Source organism: Epinephelus fuscoguttatus, linkage group LG7 (genome assembly GCF_011397635.1).
Source record: "Epinephelus fuscoguttatus linkage group LG7, E.fuscoguttatus.final_Chr_v1".
NCBI classification, from domain to species: domain Eukaryota; kingdom Metazoa; phylum Chordata; class Actinopteri; order Perciformes; family Serranidae; genus Epinephelus; species Epinephelus fuscoguttatus.
The window spans coordinates 15,362,475-15,388,327 of NC_064758.1; the positions used below are offsets into that span (position 1 = coordinate 15,362,475).

Consider the following 25,853-nt stretch of genomic DNA (forward strand, 5'->3'; position numbering starts at 1 on the left):
TCTGTGTCTTTTAGCCTCATAGATACGAGTTAGACAGGACCTGCCACACCTACTTTTAGGTTCAGGCTGTTTGTATATTCAACGTTGTGAAGCAATTGCAGTTTTGTTCACTTCCACTGTCACTGTTATGTTTAAGCACAACAACTACATAATTAGGTTTAGAAAAAAATATCAGGTTAGGTCACTTGAAACAACAGTCCCTCGTGACAATGAGTCAGCACTGACTTTTGGTTTCACACAAGACACAAACCCTGCTCTCCTGGGCAGACGTCCTGTGTTTGGTTGACCCATAAACCACCTCATTACTCCCATCTGACACAGACTTTCTTGCTCTTCATACTACATTACCCGACTTCCTCTTTTGCTCCCACCATAATTATTTCAGCCACAAGAGGTCTCGGTTTAACAATAAACATTAATAGCCATTTCACATGATAATGACCTTCTGAACCTAATAGCAAGTGTGGCAGGCCCCTTCTTAACCATATGTGTGATACTTATAACTACTGATAATGACCATTTAATGGCCTGCTAACCGGCTGGCAGAATATTACTCGCTGCTTGGATTCATAGAGAGCCCCCTCAAACAGCAGAGCATTTTCTGCCAAATCCGAATAACTATTTGCTAAAAATGGCCAATTCTTTTTGGTTAAAAAAAACCCACATAAATATGGTGTTCTAGATTGGCCGTTAGCAGTGGGGGGGAAGGGTCTAGGAACCAAGTTGCCTGACATCAGATAGTAATGTTAACTTGTTACACTCAGGTTCCATCCCCAGTCTGACATATCCACTCTTACCGATTTTAGTGGAGGAGGGGGATTCGATTTCAAACCAACTACTAGAAACCAAAGTATAATTTTAAGTCTACACCAATGTGTAGCTATGCAAACATAGTGGTTTTGCCTGGGTTTTAAGAGTGGTGCAAAGTAAAGCAAATTAAAAACAAACTACAACGTTGGGTGATATTGAGCAGATCTGTCGATTTAGAACAGCGTCATTAGCAACGTCCGTCTTGTCTATAGTGGTCGGCATTGTTGTTATTACTCCTCACTGGTTCCCTCGCACTGCTTGACAATACTTACCTACAACAGCAATCAGCCTGCCCGTGGCACTGATATGCTAATCATTAGTTCTCTTGAGGCGTTCGTTAGTTTTTGTTTTTTCAACCAAGAAAAAACTGTTTCATGTCATTATGCAAGACAAATCTATCAACATGGTGGAGTGGGCGGATACAAAGGTCTGGACCCAAGTAAGGAGCCAAGTGGACTGCACCACAGTACATTTCTTCCTTAATGGACAAAAGACATGCAAGGTGTACCGGCCTGGTCAGCTGGAACTATTTTGTGAAACCCAACCACTTTTGATGAAAAAAAAAGTCCAACAAGTCCTTCACACTAAATGACACAACAGGTTTGATGTTACTGTCTTTTAAAATGATTTAAAAATCAGCCTTCATTTGATTGTTAAAGTTTGGATAAATAAAGTCATTAACTAAGGTTGGGGAATGATAATGTTGTGAAACCAACATTGACTGTTGGTACAAAAACCTGAAATAAACATCAGTCTCCGGTCAACAGTCATTATTCACACAGCCACAAGAGGTCCTTTTCAGGTAAACAAAAACAGACATAATTTCAGGCTTTTGAACAAACAACCAATGCTGTCTTTGTTTTTCTGTGAGGGCAGTTTCAAAATGTCAGATTATTATGCAAAGTAACCTCCCTGTCCGGTTAGCTTGCTAACAAAGCCCAAAGTCAAGTGCTCAGATAGGTTAATGGAGCTGACATTTTGCACACTACAACTAATAGTGCACTTCAGTGGGAACTAAGAGCGCTAAAGGTGTAAAGGTTGGTGACAGGTGAGCCTCCTGTTTTAAAGCAGACAAATCAGAATATTTGCTTTATTTCTAATACAAATGGACAGATAATATTAACAATGTCTTCAGTTTCCAGTAAGGTGTTGGTCTCGTCTTTTCGATTTGTGCCACAGCTATAATGACTATATGCATACAGAGCGGTCAGTCTTACACAGAATATTATTGTTGCCCAAGCAACCTAGAGCGATCATTATATATCTGTTATGTACATCTAAGCAGACCTCTTCAAAGCTTCATACATTTCAAGCAGCCCTAGATGCAGATCAATTCTCCATTCCTCTCGAGAGAAAGTTGGTTTCAGACTATAATTTTACCCCCAAGTAGCACAGACATTAACAGCTATTTATTTGAATTGTAACTCCAGAAATTTATGGCAGCCATAAAACAGATAGCAGCATATTCCCCCTTGAGGCACTGCCTGTTTTTCCATCTCATAGGGTTGAATTAATAAGATGCTTTATATGAAACATTCAATCAAACAAGTCTATTTTCAAAGTGATGATTTTGTAAAAATGATCCAACTAGAGAAAGATCATTTTATGGCACAGAGAGTGGCCAGTAAAGATTGTGAGACAATTTATCCAATGTGTCTCTTTTTTTTCTTCCGAGCACTCTCCGTTTTCAACATGTCTGTGCTCTCATAGAACATGAGGAAAAGAGCAAAATGATTGTCTGGCACATGACCCAACACTCACTTCTTGTATTATTCAATGAATATATTCAGTTGCAAGGAGGAATCGGGAGCAGAAATGCCAGCTGAGCTCTGAGAGAATGAGAGAGACAAAGGAGCAATCAAGGGCCTCTTCTACAGGGACGCCTACAGCCTAGGAAAGAGCTTTTATCTGTCCGACACTCAATGCTTATCACACACTTTCAGTCTTCCAATCATAGGAAACTGAGAATGACTCTATGTTCAAAATTGCACTGAGTAACTGCGAGTGAGGATAAAAAGGAAAAGACACAACTGCGAGCCAAACACTCATTGAAACTTGCAAGCATGTTTCACCATAGCTACACATCTTGCTGTGTAAAGTGAACATCCATCCATCCATCCATCCATCAAACAACTAATAACTTATTAATGGTCAAAATGGAGGATCTTTCAAGAAAAAAAAAATCTGTGATCACAATGGCACTTAAACATGCACAGCACAGAATAAGAATTCCCTTTCAGACGCAAAGCTGTTAACGACATGAATCAGTCGTGATTTCAGCGCAGTGGTTTTAAAGTGCTTCTGAACAGAGTGATCTACATATGAACTGCATAAAGCGCTGACAGCTCGGGCTGGCAAACAATGGGACTGAAGGAATCTCAAAGAGAATCCTTATTTGTGGTTTGAGTAAACAAACAGGGATAATAGTTTCATTCAAAGCCTGGCAGAATATTCACATTATGCATGTAATCCTTGTACACAAACAGTCCTCAACGTTCGGAAGCATACATGAGCTTAAGAACAACAATACGCAGTTTCTTGATTATATGACAGCGGAGATCAGTGTCACATCTTCATACAAGTGTAGGTGGTTTAATGGAATCGTGGTACAGATGCAGTGCTATAGGAGGTAGTTAGCTGATGTATGCATGTGTTAAGGCCTCCAGTGAGAAGAAAGTTGCCTGGAGGGTCAGGCACATCGACTTGTTCTGAGCACCACAGTAACTCAGTGAGTCTTAATCAATTGCAAAGCCTGCTGGTGACAGCAAAGAGACATCAAATCAATGACATTATATTCCAGTGGAAATAAAGTATGACTTTTTGCACTTGCGCTGTTTTGGGCAGGAAACATTTGAATTAATCAGGGAATTTGCCATTTGAATTAAAAGTTGCTTTTAGAACTGCTTGCTGTGGCACTGGTCATTATGTCGGACAAGGCAGAATGATCAATAGCCAATTTCCCCAACGTGTGATTACGCTGTTGATTTGAGTGTTCAAGGCTATATTTAAAATAAGAGTCATTAACTTTCACTCGGAGAGCAACCAAGCACTTGTTTCAATAGTGCACTTGGGAGAAAAAATAGAAACAGTAGCCTGAGGCAAAAACAAGGAAGAGGCAAACTTTTTCATAAAGTTGTACTGAAAACAATAACAGGCGATGTCACTGCACACATAATTGCTCCAACTGGCAAAACGTTTTCTAAGGGAAGAATCCATCAACCTTGTTTAGAAGTGTAAAATATATAATGATGCAGCATCTCAAGAAAAATAGAAAAAAAAGTGCTTCTGTTTCAAACATACTACAGGGTGGAAGCAAAGATCTCATGTCTGTAACCTGGAGCAAGAAAAGTAATCATCAAACTTTTTGGGGGGGGGGACACCGTGGAGAGGGAGAGAAAAAAAGAGGAAATTATCAAAAGGTGACAGACGGCGAGTTTTGCACATCAAAGACAGCTGAAACCTCATTTCCCAGCAGACGAGAAGAACTGGAAGCAGGGACACAACCAGTCCAATTCAGCACCACTTACTAACTGAAAGGGGTATGAAAGGTCGCTTCTTGTACATAAAAGTAAAAACACCACTGATTTTAGAAACAGCTTCCATTTCAGAGCTGCTATTGCTGTTATATTCAAGTATATATAGTAATATGTATATATAAAATATATAAAAAAGGCCAAGTTGGTGATAAGCTGAGATAAAGCAATTTGCAGGAACATCGTTTTAGAGGAGCTCAAAGAAAATGGCAGGACGTTCAGCGACTCCAGGCTCTCTGAAGTACAGCAGGAATTAATCCTAAATTAGGGGGATGTGAGCATTGATGGGAGACGGAGTCTGACAGTTATTACTATTACCTCAGTCTGTTGGGCTGTTCAAGTCATTATTTCAGCCAAGACCCTGTGACAGGCACCGGCCCACAGCTCCCGCTACTTATTCTCCACAATGAGATGCCCTGGAGGAACTGAGGGAACATGCACCGAGATCATTAACTTAAGAGCGCTAAACCACTCACATTTTCATCTATCTGCACAAGAAGTCCAAATGAACCCAGCTCTATTCAGCTCACCAAGGCCAAATATGGCTCGGGAAGAATTGCACTCAGTCTCAGATCTTGTCTTTATTGATGGCAAAACTTCAAGGAAGATGCTCATGAAAGGCATGTTCACTGCTCAGGCCAATTTACTGTGAATGTAAAAACATTTTTTTTTTCTAAATCTGCAGTTGGATGCTCGTCTTCTAAAAAATCTGAGGTCATGCATAACTATGATTAAACTGCATATGTAATTAACAAATTATTTATGTTGTGATTCAGGATTTAAGACTTACTTGATCTTATTCTGGAACATTTTTAAAACATCAAACTGGAATATACTGCAGTAGAATGTTTCAAGCAATTTTTATGTGCATTTAAAAGAAATAACAGTATAGACAGAGAACAAATACTTGCTCAGGATAAAAGTTTTTAGCAGTTTTATGGGTGTTAATGTCACTTGGTTGGTCTGCCACCTTGATCTGGATTGTAACATCTCAAGAAATAAGAGATGGATTACCATGTACTTTTGTGCAAAGCAGGGCTGTGTGATCTGGAGAAAGTAAAATATCACATTAAATTTGACCAAATGCCTTGGTATTGATATTGCGACAATTACTTGTTCCCATGGACTGTGGGTATCTTCTGATCTGATTGCCAGTTACATGATTGGCCAACACAGTGTGAGGTCAGGTTGCGTTTCTCAAAACGTTTGCCCCACCACTACTGTAGCCAAGATGCACTACCCATATTCAAATCAATGGGAGGACTGGCGTTTTTTGCCGCAATGTCAACTTGGTGTGAATGCAGCATTAGCGATCCAGCTATTTTTTTCCACATGCCAAAGTTTTACCTGTTACGACACTCAGTCTGCCTTTTGAACTCTTGCTCTCTTGCCTGATCCCCTATAAGCTGGCCTCGTCTCCCCTTCCTGCCTGGTTTTGACTTCTGCCTGTTTTTGACCTCAGGTAAACTTTATATTTTATTGTCTGATCTCAGAGACGTGATTTGGGGTTTCAACCTGCTTACCCTGAACTTTACAAGAGGTGACAAGTGGCTTGATTCTTTCTATCAAATGACTGATCCAAAGATTGTGAAGCACAGTGAGCTTTCCAACTGATAAATATACATGCATCAATGACATGAATTGTGTATTTCAGACTAGGGTTGTATAGAAGCCATCCACGGTGTAAAATGTGTGTAAGTTTCTTATTTGTCCTGTAGGGGGTCACTGCATTGTCATGGATGTGTGCCAACATAGATAGGAACCATTCATTGACAGACAGGTGTTGCTAGACGGGGGAGCACACAAAGTTTTTGACCACAACACCAGGCCACTTTAAGCGAGGTGTATGGTGCTCTGTGTATTGGTGAAAATGTGTGTATTTGAATGGTTTATGGACACAGATTCATGAATTATGCAAGTTTCATTCAATACTACAATGGTGATAAATAAATTATGCATCAAAGAAGAAGAACAAGTGGACGCTTTGTTTTCACCTTAGAGCAGTGGTCGGTAAGGTCAGGCGAGCACGTCAGTTACTAAGTAGCCTGTCTCTACAACACCTCAGTGGCTTTACATTTAGGCTTAGCCGCTATAGGTTGGGCGATGAGGAGGAAATCAAATATCACAATATTTTTTACCAAATACCTTGATATTGATATGCAACGATATCACAGGGTTGACTATTGGTACTTTCACAAAATATTTACACAATGAGATTTTTGATAAATAATCACCAAGTAAATAATAGAGGAGCTATTAACAGTCTGGTAAATTCAGAAAATGACATCACTTTACTGTAATGCAGCCTAAAAAAAACAGGAAAAGACAACACTTACGATATTTTGATATCCAAAATATACAGGGTTTCATGTCATGATATCGATATAATATCAGTACGTTGTCCAGCCCTACTACAAGGGTTCATAGATCCCAGGTGATCCCCTGATGTTTCCTCTAGCGCCACCAGCAGGTTAACATTTCAAGTATGGAGTAAAATGTCATCAAATGTCATACAGACATCTGTTCCGCACCGGATGAACTGAAATGAAATGAATTTTTCTATCACCACCAACCTCATCATCAGATCCAAATTTCAATCTGTCCAATACTTTGGTTTATGGCCAAATACCTACAAAATGACATTCCAGTCAGGCTCAGCTGTACTTCCTGTTAAGTGTTAGCATGCTAACACACTAAACTGAGATCTTGAGTATGGTAGGCACTACCTGCTGAACATGTAATCATTATAACCACTACCATCTTTCCATTTACTTCACCAGCAATCTCTAAGGATAAAAATTGATCCTCAACATTTATCAACCTTATAATCTGCTTTAATTATAATGAGCATCACAGCCTCACAGAGTCACTAGCATGACCGGACCACTGTAGTCTTGTTTGCTTTTTACATTGTAGAGAAAGGTGCCACAAACTAAAAAATAGATTCACCTTCAGACATACATATCATTAAAGCCTGTTTCAATCATCAGCATCAGTAGCTTCCTCATTTAAAATAACAGGGGTGCATTTAACTGAGAGCAGTAATATAAAGTAGCTGAGATGATTATCAATCTCTCATCAGAGCAGCATATCATGCGTATACCCTCAGATGAAAATTTAAATCACCTGAAGATAATGACAATGCGAAAGATGACAAATGACTGCCAAATCACTTGATGAAAGTAAATGATATTAGGCGTACATGCAAGATTAGGTGCACATTGTACAGCGACGACTTCCTTTTCCATAAAAATCTGTCAACGTAATATCTTATCCATACGGTCTCAAATTAATCTTGTGATGATATTTTCATCTTTGATAGGCTGTGATGTTTTGTAAAAATGTACTCATGCAACAGACTCGAAGTCTGCAGTATATCACTGGTCTGCTCGTGCAATCTGACGTGACATTTTGCAAGCAGGTCTGGCTCAACCAGTTTAACATGGGAAGTAATAAACATAATGAAATAATGAATGCATAAATGTGATATCAAAGACACTTGATATATGTAATACACTACTTGTTCAGGTACATTGCCTTCAGATTTGTAATGAAACCTGTTAAATCACACAGTTTCTCTAGGATAAAGTGGATGCCAGAGGGCAGAAAGGACTGCTGCGTTACCGAAAGGCAAATGACAGAACTCTAATGACTTTGGGCACAGGCAGGAGAGCAAATACACAAATGTTTTAGTCAAGTGCCTTTATTGAGTCTCCAACAGAACAGCATGAGGAAAACATTGCTTTCTATGCTTTGCTACGTGGAACATGGCAAATGATGGCTAAAACAGAATTTTCCACAGCTGCTCGGGCCTCAAATGGCCCCAAAATGCCACTGACCACTTTATACAACTGCGGCTTTAAAACGAAAACCATTTAGGTCTGGGCTGAAACTCCTCTAAATTTGAAGCAGAGCCTCAGTCTGAGGTGGACATCGACATGGCAACCATTAGATGTGCAAACATCATCGCGCTGCCTCTCTGGCTGCCAGGGCGATGCATTCGTCTGGAGAAGGATAGCACTGCTGGCAGGCACTGACAGGGTAAGACTCACTCTGGGCCTATCGCAGGGGGAGATTGATGCACTTCTCAGTGGGGGGAGAGCTGACATTCATTTTAATTAGGCGGGCGAAATGTTGTCTCTGCGGCATGTAGCCTCCCTTGCCTGATCCTCAACTTCTCTTCTCATTGCGAAAAAGGAAAAAGGGACCTCGAGGGAGGAATGACCTCCCGAACAGACCGCAAATCTGCTAAATATATCACTTCCCAATCCTGATGACATTACTGTGCTTAAGATGTTTGATTAACATTTAATTAACATTTGTATGACATTTCAGATCAGAGGCAAACAAATATATGACTGGTTTCTTTGAGGATGAGGTCTAGTCCAGCGGGAGGACTGGTTGCTCACATGTCATGTAATGTCAGTAGTCAAGGAAACTAAGACCAAGGGAAGGGTTCAGAAGGTCAGGGGACAGTGTCATTGTAAAGAGGGCATTTTAATGAGCATGTGATTTAGAAACGCCTCACAAGCTGCTTTTCATTCAACAAACATCATTAAAGCCTGCAGGGGTGCACAATAACCGTGCAAATGCACACAAAAAAATGCACACCAGAACACACAAACAGCCACTTAAGGGAAGTCACAGGAAAAACACACAACAATCTATACAGCGTGTGCCTGTCGGTGAGCCAATTAAAATCCAAACAAGAGTCTCTGTGGCACAGAGGAGAAGCTGTACGCCAACACCTTTAATAAACCCAGCCGCTAGCCATGTCACTGTTCTCTGCTCCACATACTGCTTATTCTCATTCCCTGGCAGTAACATCTCACACACAGCAAGGAATAAATACATCAATAGGAGATTGATATTTGTTGTATATTTTAAGTAATGGAAAGATTGTCATACATCAAACATAACTCAGGCTTGTGTAAGACTTTTAACCGCAATCCCTAAGCCATCGGTCAAAAGTCAATGATATGGAAATACATTTAATATTTACAGGAGAGCTGTCAATATACAACTGAGCAGCAGACACTAGTGCTAAAAAGGGAAGCAAATGCACAAGCGCCAAAAACTGCAGTTCTTCTGATGGCCACTTGAGGCTGGCTCCAGAAGCAAGTCAGTCCCCACAGACCTCCATGGTAAAATGCCCAACTTTACAGCAGAAATAAACATGTTTACAGCCTGATACTGAAAACAGTTCTAGTCTCAATAGCTAATTTCAACATTCATGAAAACTGTGTGGGGGTTGCAAATGGGTGACATTTTGTATTACTCACCCATTTTATATTACTCACATTACTCATTTATATTTCATTAAAGCTTAAAGTTACACTTAATTCAGATCCACCCCTTGCTCCTCCACAGCTCCACCCTCTCATCCAAATATGGTCACTTCTGGCTCCAAAAAAAACCAAGATGGGTGTAGCCAGAGAACTCAAGGCTTCAACACTGGAGTCTAGAAACCAGTGGGTGACATCACAGTGGCTAAATCTATTATCTTATACAGTCTTTTGTATGCACCTGAAGGAGTAGCTAAGTATTTATTTTCAAATTCTAATCAAGTGTTATCCGCTTATTGCTCATTTGGAAGTGATGTACAAAGCCATGTCAAATGTTCTAATTAAAACAGATTAACTTCACCTGTCAAAAAGACACATAAAGAGACAGACAAGACGGAACTGCAGCTTTGTCAGCCACTGTCTGACTGTTTTAATGAAGTCAGTTGTGGGCACATATTAATGAATGAGTAAAAACAGAACCACGTGTTCCTTTCATGAGCAAATAAGGGCCGGTCAAAGACACTGAGAAGAGTCAGAATTATTGACATGTGATGAACTCACTATATTGTACATTTCCATAGCACTAATTCATCACCCCAACAACAAAGTCACACATTATTCACCACTCTGCTTCTTTGAGTTTTGATTATGCTGTTTTTACTGATGAATTACTTCTAATAACAACCCATCTGTTTAAATAAAGTCTACAACATGAAACTGAGTTGAAGACATTTTAAGGTCTACCACATGAAACTGAGTTAAAGTTATTTTAAGGTCTACAACACAAAGCTGAGTTACAGATATCTTAAGGTCTACCGCATGAAGCTGAGTTACAGATATCTTAAGGTCTGCCACATGAAGCTGAGTTACAGATATCTTAAGGTCTACCACATGAAACTGAGTTACAGATATCTTAAGGTCTGCCACATGAAACTGAATTACAGATATCTTAAGGTCTGCCAAATGAAGCTGAGTTACAGATACCTTAAGGTCTGCCACATGAAACTGAATTACAGATATCTTAAGGTCTACCACATGAAGCTGAACTATAGATATCTTAAGGTCTACCACATGAAGCTGAGTTACAGATATCTTAAGGTCTGCCACATGAAACTGAATTACAGATATCATAAGGTCTGCCAAATGAAGTTGAGTTACAGATATCTTAAGATCTGCCACATGAAACTGAATTACAGATATCTTAAGGTCTACCACATGAAGCTGAGTTACAAATATCTTAAGGTCTACCACATGAAGCTGAATTACAGATATCTTAAGGTCTACCACATGAAACTGAGTTACAGATATCTTAAGGTCTGCCACATGAAGCTGAGTTACAGATATCTTAAGGTCTGCCACATGAAACTGAATTACAGATATCTTAAGGTCTACCGCATGAAGCTGAGTTACAGATATCTTAAGGTCTGCCACATGAAGCTGAGTTACAGATATCTTAAGGTCTACCACATGAAGCTGAGTTACAGATATCTTAAGGTCTACCACATGAAACTGAGTTACAGATATCTTAAGGTCTGCCACATGAAACTGAATTACAGATATCTTAAGGTCTGCCAAATGAAGCTGAGTTACAGATACCTTAAGGTCTGCCACATGAAACTGAACTATAGATATCTTAAGGTCTACCACATGAAGCTGAGTTACAGATATCTTAAGGTCTGCCACATGAAACTGAATTACAGATATCTTAAGGTCTACCACATGAAGCTGAGTTACAAATATCTTAAGGTCTACCACATGAAACTGAGTTACAGATATCTTAAGGTCTGCCACATGAAACTGAATTACAGATATCATAAGGTCTGCCAAATGAAGTTGAGTTACAGATATCTTAAGATCTGCCACATGAAACTGAATTACAGATATCTTAAGGTCTACCACATGAAGCTGAGTTACAAATATCTTAAGGTCTGCCACATGAAACTGAGTTACAGATATCTTAAGGTCTGCCACATGAAACTGAATTACAGATATCATAAGGTCTGCCAAATGAAGTTGAGTTACAGATATCTTAAGATCTGCCACATGAAACTGAATTACAGATATCTTAAGGTCTACCACATGAAGCTGAGTTACAAATATCTTAAGGTCTGCCACATGAAGCTGAGTTACAGATATCTTAAGGTCTACCACATGAAGCTGAGTTACAGATATCTTAAGGTCTGCCACATGAAACTGAATTACAGATATCTTAAGGTCTACCACATGAAGCTGAGTTACAGATATCTTAAGGTCTGCCACATGAAGCTGAGTTACAGACATCTTAAGGTCTACCACATGAAACTGAGTTACAGATATATTAAGGTCTGCCACATGAAACTGAATTACAGATATCTTAAGGTCTGCCAAATGAAGCTGAGTTACAGATATCTTAAGGTCTGCCACATGAAACTGAATTACAGATATCTTAAGGTCTACCACATGAAACTGAATTACAGATATCATAAGGTCTACCAAATGAAGCTGAGTTACAGATATCTTAAGCTCTGCCACATGAAACTGAATTACAGATATCTTAAGGTCTAACACATGAAACTGAGTTACAGATATCTTAAGGTCTACCACATGAAGCTGAGTTACAGATATCTTAAGGTCTGCCAAATGAAGCTGAGTTACAGATATCTTAAGGTCTGCCACGTGAAGCTGAGTTACAGATATCTTAAGGTCTACCACATGAAGCTGAGTTACAGATATCTTAAGGTCTACCGCATGAAGCTGAGTTACAGATATCTTAAGGTCTACCACATGAAACTGAGTTACAGATATCTTAAGGTCTGCCACATGAAACTGAATTACAGATATCTTAAGGTCTAACACATGAAACTGAGTTACAGATATCTTAAGGTCTACCACATGAAGCTGAGTTACAGATATCTTAAGGTCTGCCACACGAAGCTGAGTTAAAGATATTTGTCAACCTGGACCCTATTTTCCCATGTTGGTCCAGTATTGAGTGAGACTGCTGCAGACACAGAGGCAAAACCACAAACCTTGACATTTTGAAGCCTTGAGTTCATTTCAGCCGTGAACATTTTGAATTATTGGAACCAGAGGTGACCATATGTGAACCAGAAGTTGGAACTATGGATGAGCAAGCGGTGGATCCGACTTACAGCAACGCCTCGCAGAGAGCCTGTCACTAAAGCCGCCCCACCCTTACAGTACATATGAGCAAATTTAAACCTTAACAAAATGTAAACGGGTGAGTTATATAAAAATTCCCTCCTTGTACAGTTGTCACGAATGCTGAAATTAGCTTTAGAGACCAAAACCCTTTTTGGTATGAGGCTATAAACATGTTTATTACTGTTGTAAAGCTGCAGTTTCTTTGCACTTCTGACTTTTTTTCATTTTTCAGCTCTGGAGGTTGCCCCATGGGCGAAACAGGCTGCAATGTAAGCACTTGGGGCTATATGCACCCTCAATTTACGTCCATTAAAAGTGCTTGTTTTTGCCATTGCCAGGCTCAGATTGTTATTTATAGGTGTCTGACAACATCATGGATAGGTTGTTCTGTTTGTTTAACATGAAACAGCCCTGAACCCTCCAAAAAACTGTTATTGTAGCATGTATAGAGGAAGCATATTTTCATATCTAACAGAGTGAATTACAGCCTATTTTCCCCAAACCAGAGTTGGTGATTCTTGGAACAGTGGAAAGATGAACCAACACATTTTTGTGAGTTTTATTTTGTTTTTCTTAACTTTGAGGCTTGCTTTTAAGATAATTACCTTACTGTTTGTTTAAATGGAGTCTGGTAGGTTTGATAGTGGATGTAAATTGACAGTAAATTGATGTGCGAACATGCTCCGAGTGGTTACAATACGGCCTGTTTCACCGCTGCGCCTGCCGCAGTCTCGCTCAATGCTGGACCAATTTTAAAAATTGCTGTTCCCATTAGTCACTCACACACAAAGACATGGAAAAATACTGTCCAGGTTGAAAATTACCAAGTCCACACTTTCAATAAAAGCAAGAGCCATTATTTGAAAATGTACAGAATATGACAAAATAAGTTTCATCCATGAAATGTTACGTCGGGTACATGTTCAAATTAGTGACATTGGTAGGATCAAGCAAAATCTATGCGTGGTAAATCCTCATTTAGGTTTGTGGAAAAGTCTGATAAAGCACTGATAGAGTATATTGCCACATGCCTGACCTTGGTGTGTGATATCTGAAGCAGGACGTTCCCCAGTGCCAGCAACTCTCTGTCCAGTCACATTTCAGAATATTTGAAAATGCATGAAAATATCTCCAGTTCTGTATCCACTGCACTCATCAGTCTCAGTTATTTGGAAATTATTCTCTGTCGCCCTTCTGACAGCTGACAGATGTTTTTGCTTTGTAGTTTTAAATCAAACCATGGACAGAAAACAAGACAACACTCATGAATGCTGCCCATTGTGTTCTGTAGGCGACCACCACAACAAACATCTTTGGCTTACTGATGACCGTGTTTTCTTTGAGCTGGGTTGTTGCTTTATATAGCATATGAGAAATGGGCGCGCTGCCAAATTCAGTCCTGCGTCTGCATATATCCAGATGAGAGCTCAGTAAAGGGCAAAACAGTGAGTATGTTTAAAGGTCATGCATTAATGGTTACACTTCCTCAGACTCACAGTAATCGACTGTGCCATTCGCCAAGCCCAGTCAGGGTCAAAGGTGACACAACATGAAAACATGATGCTGGTGACACATTCATTACTGGTTGAGGCGCTGGCCCAGTTACTCAAAAGGAGAACCCATTTCAGTACACGACACATATCACAACTGTCAAGCTCCTTTCTAAGCAACACAAGTTTGCTGTGGTGTAACAGCTCGAGAGAGTCACCAATTACTGTTCCGAGGATGTGATTCACGTTTGACAGTCTCTAAGGACCATAACAGTGGTTAGTGAGAGGATGAAACCAAGTATCTCCTCTCTACATGTCCCTCCCTTCCCCTCCTGTCTCTCCATCTATCTGTTTTGCTTCCATCCTTCAGAGGCTGCGACCTACGAGCAGTCACTCATTCTCCGTGTCAGTGTTTTGGATGACTGCAGCTGTCACGCCTCCCGACAAATTGTTTCCTGGCAAAAGGACAAAGCCGTGCAGGCCGGCATCGCCTCGTGCTTCCACTTCCCCTAGACCAGCCCCTCCATTAGCGATGAGCTAGTGCTTGTCAGTGGAGGAAGTCAGACAACAATAAGCCCCATCACCTTGCATTAAGCCCTATGCAACTGTATATTGCTCAATTGATGAGCAGTGCTTACGGTGAGGAGAGGCAGTGATCGGCTGGCAGGAGCAGGCCAGAGATGTCTCGGATGAAGTTACGGCTTGGCTAAATTGGTGCTGACAGACCACAATTAGGAGAGCTGTCGTCGCCTCGCGTCAGTTGTCAGTGACCCAAGTATTCTCACAGTGAGTAAATCATGTACTGTTGAAGGCGTCCACTTACACTTTTCAGTGGATAACTGAACACATGATGTACTATGATGGACACCATTTTTTCACTTCTCAAAGAGATGAGTATGTCAAAATATTCTACAAGTATATGCTCTGGAAGGCCCCGAGGCCTGTCAGGGCCCGTGTGCGATGTGTTGTTGCTGTGTATTGTGTGTGTACTTTCAGAGCTCCTGGCAGATGGAGCTGAAGGTCATTAAGGAGTTCGAGGCAGCTGGCCACTGTCTCCAGATTGCTTAAAACCTGCCCAATCTTGGTTGTCTTTGGTAGACTTAATCTTCCCTGGCGTTACATTATATTATTTTTTTAAGTTCTTTGCTTCTCTATATAGTTCCTTTTTGCATTATTCAAGGTCAGTGGTTCCCAACTGGTGGGTCACGGTCCAAAAGCAGGTCCATTCTGAGTGGACTGCAAGTGACTCGCAAATGTCTCAAATCTGTAGGCAACGGGACAAGATTTTTGGAAGGCATTCTGGTTTCCGCTTCGAGTCCCAGCGGTACTGACCAATCATGTTTGAGTGGTAGGTAAACAGTTTGTGTCGAGAGAAGGATTGCACTGGAAGAAATTCAATCTTGGAACCCATTAGCTATCGTAACAGAGGATAAGACAGAACTTTATTTATCTCGAGGGAAACTGCTGTGCAGAAGTTGCAATACAAAGTTGGAAGAGTAGAGATACAAAGAGTGGAAAATACCAAAAGACTTAAATAACAGAACAGCAGGTGCAAGTCTGACAACAATTTAGCTTTATATTGGCTTTTAAAAAGTGTATCTGCATTCAGATGCAGATATCTGTTTTTAGAGATTAGAGGAAATGACCAGTGCATGGAAAAAGGAAGTCTTGGCCCAGATATCCACTTGCATTGCCGGATCTCCCAAAACATTGGCTGTTGCCCCCAGAGGCTTTATCGTTATCAGACCAATGGGCAATGGGCTCACAGACTGATAACTTGTTTGAAAGAGGGATCACTTCTTTACTGTTTAAAAATGGACAGAATGGACAGATTATCCAAAATACATAAAAATAACAACAACCAAAAACGTTTTCTTGCTTACGTGTTTTGGTATTTAGCCATGCTTAGTTTTGAATATGACAACTCGTTCTTGACCTTGACATGATAACAGGTGGCTGTGTTTGGGAGATATTTCACCTAGTCCCTATTCAGCGACGGTTTCTGGCATCAGATGTGAATGGCCTTAATTTTTCTCCAGCTGTTCAGTCACTAGAGAGGCCTGACACATAAAACTCTCTGAAGGTTCACAGCTAAATCTCTGTCTACACACAAAGACAGAAATATGCATTCTTTTCACCAGATGTATAAAGCTGTGTGTAATGGTTCTGCTCTATATATCTCGATTATTGCAGAACTGGGTGCACATTATACACCCTTATACGGATAGACTCAACTGTAAGTATGTGTTGAAGTCAGACTGTAATATTATATCATCATATCCAATTAATATCATGTTTCATACCACCAATCAATACAGTACATAAATGAGCAATTACAGTAATAACATGGCAGAAGATGAAAGGAATTAGGCTACCCTTAACATTTTGGGGCGTAATAATCACTGAGAAGAGCACTGAGCTGAGCAACTAATTGCAGCTCTCAAATGTACTTTCACCCCACCTTTCTTTCCCTTCTCTAGGTTTCTTCTTCAATAGCTGGCAGAGCGATGTGTAAAAAGTGTGGCTGGAGTGGACACGAGAGGACAGAGGACGTGTGTGCAGCCCATCAAGGCATAAGCACTGAGAGGGATCCTGGGTAGTACAATGGAGCCCTTGATGAGAGAGGAAATAGAGACAGAGAGGGAAATAGCAGCAAAAGAAAGCAAGAAGACAGGAACTGGACATTTGACTGAAAGAAAAGTTGATTATTTGAAGTTCGCTGACCCCAGACACCCTCCGAGAAGAGCCTATCAGTCAAATTCCCAGTTCGTCTCCGCTCCCCAGCCTCCTTAATTTAAATTGTTATCTCCATCCCTCTGACTGCTGCTAAGGAGCATGAAAGAAGTCCGCTCAAAGGCTCTGAGAGACAGAAAGTATGCTGCACAGAGAGACAAGACAGAAAGAGCAACCCGATAATAACTAAAATCAAAAATACCAAGGAGGACAAATGACGACACAGCATGGTTTTCTTTCTTCATAACCAAAGGCAATGAGGGCAATTTTGTAAAAGGAGGCCATCCACTTTCTTTGTCTTACAGTGAGAAGCAGACTTGCTTTTCAACGCAATGAGGATGAGACATGCAGGCAGTCTCAGAGCACTCAGTGATTGCCTCTGGATTGCAGCGGTTATGTTTTAGGAGAGAAGGGATTTCAACAAAATTGTTCTACTCTTTTCACCCACCTTAGCCCCCTCAAAATACATCAAACGACATAATTCTATTTAATCATAGGAAAGAACAGCAGTAAGGCAGACTGCATGTTCCTGCCCTCCGCCCATCCAAGCCCAGTCCTATAGCAGAGGCGGCTCCCTCAAGTTGCACTACACAGCACCATCTAGTGGCAATATATGCAGACAGAGGCAGAGCAACATGGGAAATGAAACAGGTTTAGTGCTCCGTTGTGTAAGGGGCTCTGAATGAGAGGATCAAGGTGAGCCCACACACACAAAAAGACAGTGTTTCAGCCATTTGTTTGTGCCCACCACCAACACACTGCACAGCAAAGTCATTTGTATTATAATTGAATCATAGAGGGTTATTCTGAAAGACATCACAAAACATTTTTTTATATTACATATGTTGTTATTTTATACATCATTCCTTTACAGTATACTATTGTATTATCTTGTTGTTCTGTAAAATATTATACATATCTTCTTATCTTACATTAATCTTTTCAAGTGTATATGTATTTTATCATCCCACTTGTCACTGTGTGTACTTCAAGTCTTTTCAGCACTTGAACTTCACCTAAGATGAAACTTCAACATCTTTTCAACACTTGTAAATACCATCATTACTTCTCTCAGTAATTATGTTTCAGCTGCCACTTCACCTTCTTTCAGTGCTTCAACTTCAGGTACACCGTTTTTCTTAAAATATCTTCAGCTACAGCTTTTAAGGCTATACACATTCAAAAACCAACCTCAAGCACTCAACATGTCAAGACAGTCAAACAATTTTAAACTTTTTAAACACATTTTCAGCGTGTACATTTTCTTCAGAAAATGTAGCTTTTTCTATTTTGTTTTATCATGAAGTGTATTTTACTCCATTATTTCTGCACATTTGGAAGCATTACACTATTAAACTTATCATGCTTAGTTTTTGTCCTGATGTGTCACATCTGACATCATGAACTTGCCAGAAAACAGGATTATGGCTCATTTTGCTCAATGCACAGATACAAATACGGATACAGACACATAGAGCGCCTTCTGTCCATACTCTGAGTTCATTTCGTCCATATATGTGCACATTTTCTGACAGCTTACAGACACAGACATAGAAGAGCAGTACCACTGGAAATTGTGGGGGTAGTGTAGCATACTTAAGTAAGACATGACCGTTTGACACGATGAAGACATTTTAAAAATGGCAGGACAGAACAAATCAGCAATATAGTAAAAAGAATTCTTCGTTCATGTTGCCTTCTATTTAAGACCACCACCATTTACAAGGTAAATTATCACAACCTCTTCTACCGTCGCCATGTTTGCTGTCATCAGAATCTTTTGACTCTGCCCTCTAGTGCCATCCATCTGTGGCAATATAAAGGACACATAGATGTATGTGGGCAGCGACGGTTGCCACGTTTTAAATAAATCCATCTATTTTCATACTTAAAGGGAGTATAAATGAGCCCTTACTAATCAGTAGAAAGCAGAATGGAGGCCAGGGAAAATGTTAAGATAGTCATTTCTTTTTTTTCCTTTTTCTGCCTTTTTCTTTTAAACTTAGTGACCACTAATTTGGAATGACATTTGAGCACTTATTGGACGCAGCTGGACGGAATTTGTGACTGCAATGAGAAAGAGTTGCAGGAGTTACCGTCAGTTGCGCTGGAAAAGGGGCGAAAATAACCTGTCCAACTGGGTTTCAAGTGTCTATCACTGCCGATCGGAGCTGGAGCCGATAAATACACATGACTACTTGAGAGTTGCTTGATCCGGGAATGAATTCTGATTGTAACCTTTTTCATTAAATACAAAAGCCAGATGTTTGTGGGGTTTTTGTTCAGTGTTAAAGGGCTTATGTTTGATTTTTTACGCCACAGTATAGTTAACTCCGAACTCATAAGTTATAGAATCCAGTAGTATACAGACACTGCTGTCGACAGCTTCATTCAAAGTATTGACATGTTTTGTTTTTGACTGAATAGCCTCAAAGGTCAAAGGTCAAAGCAACCTGATCGATTCGTGCAGGTTTAAATACCGGTACAGCTCCACAGGGGCCTGAGAAGTCTCAGAGGAGACTGTGGCGGCAATCAGACATGAACCCTCACATTTGTGGTACACAAGTGGTGTCAAGTGCTGTGAAGTGCTGTTGACAGTGTGCAGCTGCCTGCCCAGAAGGCACACCTCAGCTCAACACATCTATAACACCTCAAAAGCATCACATTTCTGACAGCTGTGACACAGTGCAGGGATATGTACACTGTCCCATCACACTCGTCCTGGTAGCCGAAGATGCAGACGCTGAGGCTTTAGCAGCGCACTGATAATACGGGAGCCTTTTGATGCAGTGGGTGGCTGAGGTGAGTCTTCAGGTGTCATGGCTGCTGCTGTCTTCAGGAGGCATTATGCATCAAACTCTTATCAGTCAACACCCAAGACGGATCAGGCTCTGGATTAAAACTCACAAATGACATATGTACACATCCGGACACACACACACACACACACACACACACACACACACACACACTCTCTCTCTCTCTCTCCACTCCCACACACAGACAGAAATTACTCTCCACCTGCTAAATATCTCTCACCTCATCAAACATTCATGCCAGTGAAGGCGAAGGTGGTGAAGTAGAGAGTGGTAGGAGATCTTTTTTTTGTCACCCACACAACAGTTTTTGCCTAGCTATTCTGGGATGATGTAGACAGATATCAGTTTGATGGTTCCATCAGGTTTATTAGAATTTCTTAAATTGAGTGAACGTTTTTCATTTAAACCAAAGAAAATGCATCCAAATGGAAGCCTGAATGTTCTCAACAAATGTCATGCAAATCTGTCTATTAGACTGAGAGATATCCTGTGTGCATAGTTGATATTTTGGACTAAAATTGGTAGACACAAAAGGAGAGCTCATTAAGTGTCCAAGACTGAAAGGTTTTAAACCTGAAATGATTCCTCAAGAATCTCTCGTAACTTGATTACTAAAACTCATTGTTGATCATTAAAGTCACACAACGCACTGTGGACAGGTGATGTGATTTGATGGCACAGAATTGCAGAATGGAGAAGAGAAAAAATAACAAAACAAAACTCATCTACTGTAAAACCAAATTAGCATACTACAATAGCATAACTTCAATGCTTTAGCATCTCAACAGGCAGCAAGCAGTCTACACATCTAGTCCACAGACCAGACCCGACACAAGGTAACGCTAACGTTAGCATTTAATGTAAATCAATATGATTGCTAGTTGACATGAAGGCCCCCTGATGCTGGGGTTTGCACTGGCTGAATTCCAGTTGCTACAGCTGCTAACAGGGGTTCACCTCCAGAGCTGGGGTGAGCTCTCCTCCCGGCGAAATAGACTTCGAATGGCAGGAAGTGAGGCTACATGCTATTGCTATGATAGTCTCTCTCTACTCTTGACTATTGCTCTTTAATAAAGTCAAAGTATTTCTTATCAATGGAGTAATCATAGAATGTTTGAGTACTAAAATAACCATTAGCTGCAGCCCCGAAAGCGTTCATCCTTTGTCGAGCATGATCGCACTCAAAACTTCACGAGAATCTACCCATTAGATATTTTCTATGTACAAGCAGAAATTTTGGTCCAATAGTGGCACGAAAGAAAAGATTAAGAGGTCATCAAAAACATGAGGCTTCATTCTTTGAGGAACATGAACCTCTACAACAAATTTCATGAAGACCTGCCAATGTTTAAGTTGGTTAGAAATAGTCTGAACCAAGTAGTTGGAAGGATAGACCAACTGGTGGACCAATGGCCAGCACTCCAAAATAATTCATATTTAGACACTTGGATAATGATGACATGTTTATAAGGTGGAATAAAGGTGGTCTGCACTGCCCAGTATCTATAATTTCACAAAACCAACTAGAACCCAGCCAGCTTTCTACAGAGACTGGCCAGGCGTGCACTGATGTGACAATACAGTAGGCAGAGCCTTGAACATGCTGAACGTTCTATACAAATACCTTGCATTCCTTCTTCCTTGCTTTCCTGTTTACTTCAGCAGTTGCCTCCATGTTGGCAGCAACGGAGTGGCAGTTTGCTTTCAGAAAATAGTCTGGCAGACTGCAACTGAAACCTGAATTGAGTTCTGAACAATGGCTGTGACACATTTGCTCAGCTTCCTGGAGCTGATAGAATCATAACACACATCAAACATCTGTGTGACACATCTGTGTGATGTGTGTGTTAGGATGACATCTGTGTGATGCCAGTAAATGCGATGTTTTACTTTCTGTAGTCTGTTCATTAGTCTCATTACTTCAGCTTTCTAACTTTCTTCACCGCTATCACAGCCAGCATCTTTTTTCTACCATCACAGACAGCCCCTAGGAAAACAGCATGTCTGACTTTGGATTTGTGATGTGGTAGACAACACGCTGTGCGACCTTGCTCTCCTTGACAACAAGGTCACAAGGTCTCCTTTTGAGTATATATCAGCCTTTATACTGTGTCACTACATGACACATGTAGAGCAAAGGCTCTGTGTAGGCTCATAGTTAATTTCCAGACCAACAACTGAAATAAAGGCTTTCAATGCAAGAACGCAGTGATATGATTTTTAACCACACTGGCAGTGTAGCTCTGGAGACAGGGAGGTCATCTGGTCAGTCAGACATTGGTGATCTCCTGACATTTAATCTGCCAACAGCAGGTTGACATTTGCAATTTTGAGTGAAATGTTTTGACAACTGTTTGATGGATTGCCCTAAAAATTGGTACAGACATCAGTGTCCTCGTCAGGGTGAATTGGTGATCCCCTGACTTTTCATCGTGTGCCGTCAACAGGTCAAAATATAAATTGCCAGATACTTTGTGAGCAAATAGATGCAAAACTAATAGCATTCCCATCAGCCTCAGCACTGGTATACCTGTATACTCTAATTGTTGTTATTTCTTTCTGAAATCTTGTTTTTATTCTCAAAGTCACAAACTATCACAATAACAGGAATTTTTAGTATATGAGCAAAATAAACCAACACACACCCCCAATCAGGGCTTCTGTCAAGAAACTAGGTATGTAGGAGGTTGTTGGCAAAAACATTTGAAGCTATTTGAATAAACTCTACATTTGCGTGCCTCCATAAGCAGTGTTTACTGCAACTTTCACATAACAGGCATATCATTTCTCAGTTGATATATTTGATCATTTAGATCATATGGTAGCATCAGGATTTATTTGTTTTGCTAATAGAAGATTGAACAGTTTAAAGCAGTATTTCATGGACAAATTGCATAAAACAAAGATGGTGAAGGTGGTGAGCAACTCCTCTTTTGTGATGTATTTCATGCTCTGGAAAAAGCTCTTCTGTGCAACTGTTTTTTAAACCAATATCCAGTAAATAATCACTCTCACACATAGTAAAAACAAAAAGGGGTAAATTGTCCATTTACAACAGACTGATTGGCTGTCAAATGGTTGCAGGGGTAAGAACGGGTGAATTAGTACATAAATGCAAAGGCACCACGGCACTTCGACAACTGGGTGGCTGGTGATTTTTTTTTGCTGCTTTTAATTGGTGATCTGATGACCCCTGCTTGTACAAAGTATAACACACAGTAACACAATGAGAGCCCAGCCTTGGCATGCGTTAAGTGTTAAAGGCTCACCCACGCACATAATTACCACAGTCTTTCTGAGGTTTTCCATGCCATGAGTGGTTGTTAAGTGGTGCAGCTTGAATTTGGAAATGACTTTCCTGGGGGGGTGTTGACTGTGTCAGTCTGTACCAGGTGCCAGCTACTGGTCTTTGTAATTCAGATGGACAGAGGGGAGACATGACAGGACTTCAGATTAGGATTCAACTAAATGACAATGGACAAAACCTGCAGATGTTTTTTTGTTGTTGTTAAAATTGGATACTTTTATGTTACCTGTTTGTTCCTCCACAATCACAGCAGGGCTTCCTGAAAAAAATGTAATCTTGATATGCTCGACAACAAAATCACTCATCTTACCAGTCATGACCAAATTAGCACTGACCAACCATGACTTACTGTCACTCCATGGTTGATTGAAGCCTCATATCTGCCCATCACATCAACAAACAACATACAGGGTCGGTCAACTTTAAATGGCAGGCAGACCAAGACACTGATTACATGTTCACTGTCAACTAAAGCAGACAGCTGCAAAGTGAAGAGAGCTATGTCACAGAAAGCATGTTTATATTCCTCAACATACAGTATCTAGGAAAAGGCCATTTGTTACTGAAACTGAGTTATTACACTGGCAGCCATATTGGCAAATAAAAAAAACAAACAGTCTCACTTCTGACTTACTCTTTTTATTGTCTGTAACAGACTCCAACTGATTAGGGCAGGGCTTCAGTACTCGATACCTTTAAAGTATCAACAGGGCACCCAGTGGCTTACTGGGTAGAGCAGATGTCCTATATACAAAGGGCAATGTCCTTGCCGCAGCGGCAGCAGGTTCAATTTACAGCCTGCGGCCCTTTGCTGCATGTCCCCTCTCCCTCCCCCCCACACACACATTGGCTGTCCTATCAAATAGAGGCAAAAATCCAAAAAATAATCTCTACCTGCATTCAATTCATTTTACAGTGGGGGTTCTGATCCCAGACTGTCAAACATGGCAACAGCAGCTAACATTGGGCACCGAGCGGTTAATGGTCCCAACAAACTTACACCAACACCAAAATGGCTCAACTCTGTCCTTAAACCAGTAAATAATAACAATTAGGTAGTGTTAGCAGTGTGATGCTTAGCTCTGCCAATGTGCGTGTGGCCTTGCGGACTCTTACAACTGTCCCTAGCACAGAGCTCACACTCCCACAGCAGCAGCTACAACCAATACTCCGTAGTGTGGTCAAATCTAGGGTGATTTATTTTACAGAGCTGGCAATTCAGCATGCCAAATTGCCACCAAAATGTTCAAAAGTATGGCTATGCTGCATGCCACTCCATTCACATTTTGGGTATCAAATGAAGTACTTTATTTGTATCTGTATCACTTTTAGTGCACTGGCATTAGTACTGGTATCATCATTTTTTACAAGATACCCAGCCTAATAACAACTACTGGATCTGTGAGGCTAATACAGATAGATATATATATACATATAATATTTGGGAGTTTAAAGAAAAAGTTTATAGATATATTGTCCTATATTTGTTTTCTGTACTGCAGATTATTGTTTTGTTGTTCCCACTTTCAGCTTCATCATTTTTGCTCTAGCTTCTCTTGTGTGGATATACTGCAGGTCTTGGTTCAGGGTATTATAATACTAATTAAAGTCCTATTTGACTCACTTCTACAGTAAGTGGATAAAACAAATAGCGGTATCACAGTCACACTTCTGAGAAATCCCTGACAGCGTATTTAAATCCCCACATTTCCCAGAAAGCCTTTCAATAACCCTGAAAAACTTCCTCTATGCGAGCTGCATTTCAACAGTGGCAGAAGTGATTGTACAGTAGACCTACGCAGTGAGTTTTTTTGGGAATCAAGTGAGTCATGCCCAAAGGCCGTGAGTCAATGATGTCAGCCATCACCCAGGCAACATTTTGGAGCCTGGAGTTTGAGTTCACTGGCCGTTGCCACTTTGTTACTTACTGGAGCCAGAACTTACATCCTAACTTATGCAAAACCACCACCACAGTTGAGACTCCTGTCAGTTAAATGTTCCCTATGGAGTTTTTAACCTCATGTGGACAAGGGTGCACATACGTGCACACACGAATGACACAATACACAGGATGCCAGTCGTTTCACACTATTTCACTAATTTACAGGTGGTGGTATCACATGAAGATATGCTGCAAGGAAATAAAAAAGAAGACTGCAAACAAGTAAACATGGATGTAAACGATGCACTGCTTAAAATACTTAAAGTGGAAACACAACTTTTCCCCCTCTAGCTTTTCCAAGTGGTATCATTGTTGCTGTTGTTGCTGTTGCAAAGACAATTGGATCGCTTCACATTTTCCTGAGAAGCTGCCAAATAATCACACTAACATCTGGGTTTCAATTTACGAAGTATAGGTTAATGTCGAAACATCGGGAGAGGGGGAGTTGTCTTAATACCAACAGCAACAAACAAAAGTGAAACTAAACCTCACCTTGCCGCCTCCTTCACACAGCAGCTCTGATGACAACATTTAGATGAGACAGAGTAAATTACCATCAGAACAAAGCAATAGAACCTTTAACACAATAGCCACCCAACTTATTACACACTGATGTGGGCTTTACCTGGTGGCAGACTAATTTCCATAGTGAGAGCGAGGCATATAGGGAACCAATCTAAACGCGGATGGTGTCATTATTCTGAAGCCATTACACTGTGCAATCAACATTAACTTCAGAATGTTGAAGCAAAAAACCTGTTTTTTTCCGCTTTCAAAACTCCACTTTGCA

The 25,853-nt window shown here is 40.5% G+C and overlaps 1 protein-coding gene across 2 annotated transcripts in view; it reads right to left on the reverse strand.

Annotated features, from left to right (window-relative positions):
• nphp4 (nephronophthisis 4) overlaps window positions 1-25,853 on the reverse strand; it is a 228,977-nt gene that overhangs the window by 121,327 nt on the left and 81,797 nt on the right. The gene's annotated exons all lie outside the window — the stretch shown is intronic.